This window comes from Lynx rufus, unplaced genomic scaffold (assembly GCF_022079265.1).
Source record: "Lynx rufus isolate CCGP_SWC_20201006 ecotype Redwood Valley unplaced genomic scaffold, mLynRuf1.p SCAF_5, whole genome shotgun sequence".
Taxonomy (NCBI): Eukaryota; Metazoa; Chordata; class Mammalia; order Carnivora; family Felidae; genus Lynx; species Lynx rufus.
Genome location: NW_025814867.1, coordinates 83,464,313 through 83,475,059, shown reverse-complemented (window position 1 = coordinate 83,475,059; position 10,747 = coordinate 83,464,313).

The following is a 10,747-nucleotide window of genomic DNA, read 5'->3' as shown; positions in this document are numbered from 1 at the left end:
TTCTTCTAAGCCTAGAGCTTCTGAAACACTTGACACATTTGTTCTGCATTTGTGGTGACCTACTTATTCTAAGTTTCAATCTTTTAGCAGCTGAGATTAAAATGGCCAAAGCAATGAAGTCATCATTGTCATTCTCTGGAGATTTAAAAGAAGTATGACAGCATTCTTAGATACTAGGGGAGTTAGGAAGCAGATTACCATATTCTCATCTTGGGACAGGGCTAAAAAAAAAAAGCAGGGGCTGATTCTTGAGGAGCTCCAGCCCCCTTTTCCTAAGCCTCTTTCTCCATTCCAAAAGGGAGAGGTGCTGCTCCTCTTCACTTTTACTCCTATAAACATGTGTCATCAGAACTGGATGAGGGGGCAGGAGAAATGGGTTCAACCCTAGTTCTGCCAACTTCACACCCTTGTGGATTTCAGTAAGTCCCTTATCTTCATCAAGTCCAAGTTTCCTCATCTATTCCATTATAGTCCTTTTCACTGATTATTCATAGGCTTCGCTAACTAGTACGCAAGACCTTTAAGTTAGTAGCAGTACCTTGTTTATTATCTCTATGCCGCCCCCACAAAGGCCCTTTATGGAATTTGTCATAGGAAGGCGTTCTCTCCTCGGTACTATAGTGAATTTTTATGAATCTCTTCTTGTCCCCGAGGGTGGCCACTACCATCCTCTTTCCAAGGTTGCCCAGGTGGATGAGTTTGCTAGACCTACTGTAACAAATTACAAATTACCACAAACATGGTGGCTCAAAACAACAGAAATGAGGGGGCACCTAGGTGGCTCGGTCGGTTAAATGTCCAACTCTTGATTTTGGCTCAGGTCATGATCTTACAATTTGTGGGATTGAGCTCCTCGTTGGGCTCTGTGCTGACAGTGCTGAGTCTGCTTGGGATTTGCTCTCTTTCTTTCTCTGCCCTTCCCCTGCCAAATAAATAAATAAACATTAAAAAAAAACAGAAATGTATTCTTTCATGGTTCTGGGGGCTAGAAATCCAGAATCAAGGTGTCTGCAGAGCCATACTCTGAAATCTCTAGCGAAAGATTGATCCTTGCCTCTTCCTAGCTTCTCATCATTGATGACGATGCAGCTGCATCAGTCTAATCTCTGCTTCCATCATGACACGGACTTTGTCCTTCTGTGTGTGTCTTTCCACGTCTCCAAATCTCTCTTATCCTTATAAGAGCACCAATCATTGGATTTAGGGCCCAACTTAACCCAGTATTACCTCATCTTAACTTGATTACATCTGAAACGATCTTATTTCCAAATGAGTTTACACTCACAGAGGATGTTCCAAGTGGATGTCAATTCTGAGGGAACACTATTCAACCTGGCACACCAGGACATCTCTAGCCCTACTACTCCCATCCCATAGCCTTGGACCTTGTCTCCTGTCCTCATCATGCAGAATCCTTCCCCCTCAGATAACTCCCCCTCACTGGAGTCATGATAATTATCCCCATTGTTCTCCTTCACAATAGGCTCTCCCTCTTTCCATCCATTTTCCACAAGAGCCTGCTGTCAGGCTAATCTCATAAAAAGGACAGCTTGAGGGGCGCCTGGGTGGCGCAGTCGGTTAAGCGTCCGACTTCAGCCAGGTCACGATCTCGCGGTCCGGGAGTTCGAGCCCCGCGTCGGGCTCTGGGCTGATGGCTCAGAGCCTGGAGCCTGTTTCCGGTTCTGTGTCTCCCTCTCTCTCTGCCCCTCCCCCATTCATGCTCTGTCTCTCTCTGTCCCAAAAATAAATAAAAGTTGAAAAAAAAAAATTAAAAAAAAAAAAAAAGGACAGCTTGATTAGCTTCACTTCCCTGCTCAAAAACTTTTTTGATGGTCCTTATTACCTAAAGCATAACAGCCCCATTTAGGCCAAACTTCCTTAGGAAGACATTCACAGACTTTGACTCCAACTCGCCCTTGCAGTCCTACGCCCCCGACTTTCTTCCATGCACTACTCTAATTGTCCTTTCTCTCCATCATCTGCCTTTTCCTCCTCTATCATGTCTCTGCCTCCATCTCAAAGCCATTCTCCATCACAGCATGTGTTATTTTTACCACTCTTGAAAAGCTATGTTGTTTCCAATGTCTACCAAGACCTCAGACCATGCCCAGCCCAATAGTCACTCCTGCTCCAAACTCCCAGAATAGTTTGTACTTCCCTTGATACTTTTCATTGTTACATTATCTGGTGATGCTGTCTCTTTTGATTAAAACATGAGCTCTTAAGAGTCAGATGTCTTTCTCATTCCCCCAATTTCTGGCTCTTCCAGAAAGACAGCATGTTTTGAAGAGAAGGAAGGAAGGATTCTAAAGTAATGATTTTCAGAAGATACTTTTGGGAGTATGCAAATGTTTTGTGTTTCATTAACAGTCAAAGTGATAAAAAGTGAAAAATGGCACCTTTACCCCTAATTTCAACTTTTCATATTTATAAAAATAGCTCACTTCTTTATACTAAGCTAATGTTATACATTGGGAGTTACCAAATAAATGTACGCTAATAACATGTGTTTCTGCCTTATGAATACACACTGGGTAAGATTTATTGAATCAAAAAAATATAAACATGACTATAGCAATGGAGTCACGTACTTCTCTTGGCAGATGAAGTATTTGCATTTCTTCTTAGACTCTCTTAGCCATAATGGTGGTTGAGATTTTTTATCCCATGTGTAAGATTAAAGGAGGGGGATGCCGTAAGGCCAAGAAGCAGAGCAGAGAGGCAATGGACATTGGAGCCACAAGGACTATGACAACTCTGCCATTTATTAACTGTATGATTTGGGGGATGTCACTTAACTTTTCAAAACCTGTTTCTTTCTTGTTAAAATAGAGATTAACTCTAACTCATAGGAGTGTTGAGATGATTAAATAGTATACCTAAAATAAAATGAATAGCATATAAAAGAATAAATGACATCTACCTTATTACAAGGGTTAGCTCTGGTGAGAGGTTTTTTGTTTTTTGTTTTTTTGTTTTTTTTTTCCACTTGCCAGGTAAATTGCAGAGGTAATTCTAACAGCAGCTGAGAACTTAGATGAGGAGGGCCTTAACCTCTAAATTGCCCCGAGGGAGAGCTAGCTAATGAAAAGTCACAAGAGTGAATTATCTGCTGACTATGCTCTTTTGCTGAGGTACAAAATTACTTTTCTATAGATATCCAGTTTGCTAATTACCTTTTAAAAATCAAATGAGAGCTCTTTCTAAACTCCTGGTAGTGACCAAGAAAATATATTAAAGGAGAAGCATCAGATTTTATGCAAGAGTCAAATAAACTCATTTGGAAAAACACAAGTACTTAAGTACAGACTGTTTGGTATGACTCCAGAGTAGATAAAATATTTTCTTGACTGTAGTTCCCTTCCTGTAAGATGTGGGTAAAAACTAACATCAAGAGATGACTCTGAAAAATAGAAAATAGAAAAAAACACTTCCTGAATTAATTTGGATCTTTCAAAGGAAACCAGTGTCTGACATCTCTTACTAGTTGAGTATCAAATCATCTTTCTCTCCTTTCATGAGGCTGCCCTTCTTTATTCTTTTATGAGCATCAGTACTTAGGGTTATAGAAGCCATGAGTGCTTTATAAGGATGCTCTGACTTTTCTGTAAAGGGATCCTTCTAGGTTTGACTCGTTGAGCCCTTGGGCTCTCAGACACACAGCTGGCAACATCCCCTTACATGTGGATGTACTTTCACTTTCATGACCAATGCTGGGGAAAATTATTCCTTACAGGGCTTTTCAGGGATCCTGCTCCCCCATGTGTGTTTCTGACATCATGTTCTGGGCCTATTTCTCAGACCTCAGATCTTTTTATCTTCACTGCTTTAGACCTCAAATAACTTAACCTACTGTCTCTCCCCTTCTAGATGTTACCACTGCTTCCCATTCTATCCCACAGATAAGACACCAGGGCTCTAATTTAAGGGTTTTTCTACCAATTAGAATGGGGAGCAGATACTAGCTAACAGAAATTACATGAAGAAGATGGAAAGTTGTTGGCATCTTACCAAGTAGAGCCAGTGTCCAGAGCTGGTGTCCAATTTCTATCCTTTGCTTTCTATCCTTTACCTTCATTATTCAGGTAAAGCATTATCCCATTGCCACAAAGCGAAATTCCCCTACCACACTTATACTCACCCACACCCACACACGCTTTCAGATACACACACGGGAAGAAGCAATCAAGACAAAATAGATGTTCCTGGCTATTAAGAGTGTACATTTTGTCTCTGAGAACTCCACACTGGGCATCTCTGAACTTTTCATAGGAATGAGTGACACAGGGCATACTCAGTGTGGCAGAGGTGACAAGACAAATGAATTAAAGATCAGATTGTTTGGAAGGACTTCATTCTGTTCATTCTTATACCCCACTCTCTTGATATCCTGCAAAGCCCATCATTGCTTGATTTTGAATTAAGCCGCCCCTTCCTGGTGGTTCATAAGCTGCCTCCCTTGGTGATTATGAGAAGCTTCTTGATTCTTTTACACCCCAAAACTGCCAGAGGATCCTTAAAGCCACAAGCTGAACATGAGATACCTTTCTGTCCATAAAATCTCAAAGATAAGGAATTTAAAAGCCTATCTTTATATTAAAACAAACACATGTATATTGGGAACAAAAAGAAATTCTTATGTTTGGTTGAATTATATACAGTTACCAATATTCAACCATTTTTGGCCTATAAAAATGGGAGTTACACATGGTTTAACCTGATACATTTTAAAGGTAACAGAAATGTTTTTCTTGGGACTTCATCTCTAGGCCCAGGAGTAAAACTTCTCTTTCCATTGACATAAGGGATATTTTAACATTTATTTATTTATTTTTGAGAGTGAGAGAGAGAAAGCACAAGCAGGGGAGGCACACAGAGAGAGACACAGACTGTGAAGCAGGCTCCAGGCTCTGTCAGTGCGGAGCCCACGCGGGGCTCGAACCCAAAAACCATGAGAACATGACCTGAGTCGAAATCGGACGCTCAACTGAATGAGTCACTCAGCCGCCCAACATAAGGGATATTTTAAATAAAAGTTTGAAAAGCAGTCTTTTGCACAGTTTATTTAATGATATTTGGAATATTCTGTGATTCTGGGGATAATTGGTTCTCACTCAGAAATGGCTATCTTTCAAACTAATTAGCACTGGATTCTGAGAACAAAGGGGGAAATGATAGGTTTCATTTTTTTGAATTCTCTCCAAACCTCTTTCAGAGTTCTTCAATCTCTCTCCCAAACCAAATTCGTCCCCTTTTTTCTTTCACAGATCTTGATCATATAAATCTATTAAGCTTCTCTGCTTTCCCCTCCCCGAGCCTAAGAACTGATGAAACATTCAAGAATCCAGATCAGGTACTATGGGTCTCCAAGTGGATCTTTGTCTGTGCTTCCTTCTGGAGGCGAGGCAAAGGTAATATTTTCATAGAAGACTGGGGTGAGAAGTTGTGCTGGGGAAAACAAGATGTCCTTATTAAAAATTGATGGAGCAGACTGGAAGATATCTAGAAAACACTCACATATTCCTAAATTCTGTTTCATTCACATTTGCATTAAAGTTTTAGTAATGTGATCAAGAATTAGTTACTCTTCTCTCTCAATCAATCAATCTCTGTTTCTCTTTTTCATGTGTAAAATGTAGGTATTTAACTGGATGAGATAACGACTGTAGGTCTGGCATTCTAAGACACTGCAACTTAAGGGCATGTATACATGTTCATAAAGCCAAGAACAACTTAAAAATACATCAGTTGGGCTCACCTCAACAAGGGACATCAGTCTTTGGTCATGGAGCCAATAAATATGTATATTTTTCACATTCTACTGCATATTTGTCTCATGTGTCTGGGGTTTGAATCATTTTGCAAAGATTATTGATCCATAATATCCAATAAATGCAAAAGCAAGGAAGGTATTAGAAGTGCTAATAAGAAAAGGCACATGGTAATTATGTAAGCAAGGTGGGGAATATTTAAAATTTTTAAGTGGAATGATTCACTAGATTGAAGGGAAGTTTCTGAAGACAAAGAGCTATTTATGAAGCAGGTGCAAGGATCTGTCTACACCTCTGCAATCAGCAATAATTTTTAAGAGCAAAAGAAAAGTGATTGGTGAACCAGAATACCATTTGAATGTGACACTAGCATTGGCAAAAGTATGTTCACTCAAGAGAAGGCCATGAGTTTGTTAAAAGTATTTAAAGGTGAAAGAAACATGGTAACCTTGCTGATGAGACCTGTCACAAACTATGAAGAATTTGTGGGTTTAAGAATCTCAGTGATGCTAGAGTGAGTGCGGGCACTGTAACTATTAACAGTTTCCCCCATAATACTTAGAGGAATTATCAAGGAGGGACATGACCTGACTCGACAGATTTCTGGCATGTGAAATAAGTTGGTTGTTTTTGGAAAAGATAGAGAAAAAGTAGATCTTCAAGAAGTGAATACTTGGTTTTAAAACTTGGAAGGTCACACTCATAATTCTACGTGATGGAAATGAGGAGATGGACAATAAGATTGAGCCATGCTGTATTTGTTAAGGGAAGGCTCTAATTCTCATTAGCTTAACACAATAAAGGCATATTTCTCACTCACTGAAGAATTCAACATGGATTCAGGCAACTGGGTGGCTCAGTAGGTTAAGCGCCCAACTTCAGCTCAGGTCATGATCTCACGGTTGGGTTCGAGCCCTGCTTTGGGTTCTCTGCTATGGGCACAGAGCTTGCTTCAGATCCTCTGTCCTCCTTTCTCTCTGCCCCTCCCCTGCTCAGGCTCTTTCTCTCAAAAATTAAAAAAAAATTTAAAAAATTAACCAAGAAAAAAGAATTCAGTGTGGGTGATTCTTGCAGGGTGACAGTTTGTGTGCAGGGGCCAGGAGCTCTCTATCTCATGGCCCGGCCTTCATTCAGTTTCCAGGAGTCTATTCTCCTAAAAGATAGAAAAAGGGGCTGTGGGGAAGGCACATCCACCTCTTACCATCCCACCCAGAAGTGACACACAATCACTTCCTTACGTTTTCCATTGGCAAGAATCAGCCAGATGGTTCCCACTGGAACTGCATTGGGGCAGGAGCAAGAAAGACAGTCCTGGGCTGGGCATCGCATCCTAACAGCAACCCTACACTAGGAAGGAGTCTTTTGCAGGGGCCAGCCTATGAAAAGAAGTTATGCCGCACCTCCTGACTCCAGTTAGGAACAAAAGGATTTACAAGGAACTTTTCAGAACCTAATCTATTTGCATATAGAGAAGTAGAGAAACTTCTGTGGTATGTACTCTAAAATAGGAGCCATGACTCACAGCACTGAGTGCCTATAAAATGACTGAATAAAAGCAATGTTTAAAGGAACAAACTACAGTTTAAAGAAAAGAGAGCTGTTCTATTTTATATTGTAAATGTGTTATAAAGTCAAGCTGGGGTAATGCGTGTGCACATGTGTGTCTGTATGTGTGTGTGTGTGTGTGTCCAGTATCTCTTCCTTTGAAAAATGACTCCAACCTCATTCTGTAAATATCTTCCTAACTGCACCTAAAGGAGGTGGGGGAGGTAAAAAACTGACCAGGGTCATCTCCCTACCTCAGGGGTTACATATGACTCCCGTCCAATCAAACATTTGGATCCCTCTGAGCATAGTGAGTTTTCAGTGATGAGCCCTCCACCTAAGCTGGGCCAATCAGAGCTCACCATGGTGTCTTTTATCCAGAGACTCTTTCTCTGGGGCTGTCATCTCTAAAACCTGTAAGCCTGAGGCTCTTGACAGCCATTTACAACTACATGGAGAGCCTAAGAATGAAGCCAATCAGAAAGCTGATGACATTATTTGAGTGCCTGGACAATGATGACCAAAGTTCACTACTTGAACTTCCTAGTTATATGAGCCAATAAATTTCTCCACTTACACCTTTTTTTTTCTTTGCTTCATTTGATTTATTTCTGACAATAAAACCTTCAGAATTAAAAGGGTCCTAACTATAACGGTTTGAATTTTTCATATCTTTTCATCATGTTTACTGTCCTGTTCTAAAACCGTTAATGGCTCATTAATTGCCCACAAAGCCAAATTAAAGCTTCTCTGCTTCACTTTCAGAACCTTTCACAAAAAGGGTTTGCCCTCCTAATCTAAGAACATAAACCTTAGAATGCCCAAGCACTTATTTCTTATATTGACATCTGGTTTTAGTCCATTTCTGTCTGAACGTGTCTCAACTTCTAAAATTTTACGTATGTTAGCACAGTTCCCGTGCAAATTATTACTGCTTTGAGGGTTGGGACCTTGTCTCACAGACAATGGTAGTCAACATCACTATCCATACTTCCTAGCCCTTGCAACTGTTCAGTCCTTAGCCTGGTACAGAACTCATAAAACACTCAGCAAATACTTGTTGAATTACATTCCCACAGTGATATTTCTTAGGGAAGCAGACTTTTAATTTTGAAGAGTCTACATTTTTTTTTCTTTCTGAGAAGGGAAAAACTATCTAAGTAGACAATTTAGGAAGTGAATTTACAGCTTGAAAAAGGTGCTGAATTGACCAAAGCCTTCTTGGAGGCCAGCATTAAGGTCACCTTTTTCTTTATTTCATTTTCAATACAGTTATAGCTCAGGCAGCAATTCAGACAGGGTTTCTCAGTAACTGATCTAAGCGGTAGTCACTTTTAAATGTGAAAGAAAAAATCAAGTTCTTCCCAGACCAGCTATCCTGAAGCTGTTAAATATTGTTCTTCAGTACTCCTGCGCGCCATGGTGTGTAATATTTGTTGAATGAATAAATGATTCCCTCCTTCCCTTGTGTTCTTTCCCTCAAACCCAGACATCATTTATTCCTGATAAATATTAGGAAAATATAAACCTAAGGTATAAAATCAAGGTGTAATTCCTCATATCTTTAAGTATTTTTATAGTTTTTATTCACATTCCATTGTTTCACATGCCTTCCATGAAAATTTTGTAGCTAAGAAAGAAGAATAATATCCATTTTTCGGAGGAGGAAACTGAGGCTCAGAGAGTCCAGGGAAGCTAAAGGTCATACAACCGGCAAACAACAGACCCAAGGTGTCAGCACCTGCCCAGTGCCCTACCTACCATCTCATCACGTGCTCTGGAAGGAGACCAGGCAGGTGGCATAGGGTGTGAGTCAAGACCATAGACTTGGACTGAAGCAGACACAGGAGAAAGTCCAGGTGTGCCACTTACTACCATGTGACCTTGGACAAGTTACATGATCAATTCAAACCTCAGTTTCCTAAGAATACTCCTGAAAATAGGAATACTCCCACAACCTCCTAAAGAGATGTTGAGGATGGAATGAATGAGCCAGTGACTGAGGCTTGATAAGTGCTCAGAAACTAGCTATTAAGGGCAAAGTTGTCAAGGAAATGGGGAGCCAGCCAGGTGCAAAATATGGTTACCGCAGGTCTGAAAGTTGGACTTTGAACTCTATTTAGATTAAATATACTAGTTATCTTGTCTATTTAATGTACTGTGAAGGACTTCGACCATGGGAAGTGCACCTTCTTTGGAGAACGCCGAGAAGACATTGCTGGAATTTAGTCCCAGCTCCATAGTACCACTATTGAAATATTATCCTTGGGTGAATAGGGGAGTAAACTCTGACCAAGATCTCCCAAGGAGAGCAATGGCAGGATGAGGATCCCTGAGTGGAGGGGCTGCACCTCTGCTGATCCTAGGCCACCTGAGATTTCCTATTCCCGAAGACATTTAGATATTTTTTTGCTGACGCACTGGTTGCACATCCCCACATGACAGCACTTTTTCCTTCAATGACCATCCACACCTGTATTTCTTCCCACCCCACTCCGTGATGTGGTTGCCTCCTGGGAGGAACAGACGTCTCACCCCCCTGACACATGCCCAGCTGCCTCACACACAGTCTACCACCTGAAGCCTGACCCATCTGTAGTGAATTTTGAGTTTTGATATTCTTCAAGTTCCAATCCCAATTGAGTGAGGCTTCTTTTCTATCTGCCTCAGACCTGCCTTAGCTAAGTACTTTTTTGAGGCTCTGACTCTGCCCTGATGATGGTCTCTGAAGATGCCTATTCTTTTAGGAGAGATTCTGCTTTGTATCCTAAGGGATGTGACCTTATCTTGAGGTGGAGTGAAATGCAATAAACCTGTTACAATAGATGAGTACCCACTTTTGGAGAAATTCAATTTAACAAAGACCATTAGTCGGTATGATTACCATTTCTCTTCACTAAGATGTTTCGTGTCTGTCTCTCCACATCTGCACCTCTGAAATACACACCGGCACCTTTCTAGACACATGCCTGCCAGGACTTATACACATGTTGCGGAGGGTCAAACTCTGCCCTGCCTCCAAAATGTGTTCCAACAGTCTGTGAGTCAAGGTCAGCCTTCCACAGGATTGTTGTGGAGATTAGCCTTGAAATGAGATAATATACAGCAAATCTAAAGTATAAGGTAGTTTTAAAGTAAAGTTATGACTCCAAAGTCATAGTAAAGTAAAGTTTTAAAGTATTAAAGTAAAGTGTCCCTTAGACACTTTCTAGATCTCCCCACTCTTGGAAATAATGGAAGAACATCGCCACAAGACAAATATTCAGCTATTACTGAGGAAATTGGACTTTGATTCCCCTTGAGCATTCCATATGTCTTTGAACATCCACTTCTTGGTGATGTTCGTTTGTTTAATACCTCTGATCAATAACCTTATTTCTCTCCAGTCTACCTTTTACTAGTCTCTTTGATAGTTTTAATTAAACTAATGC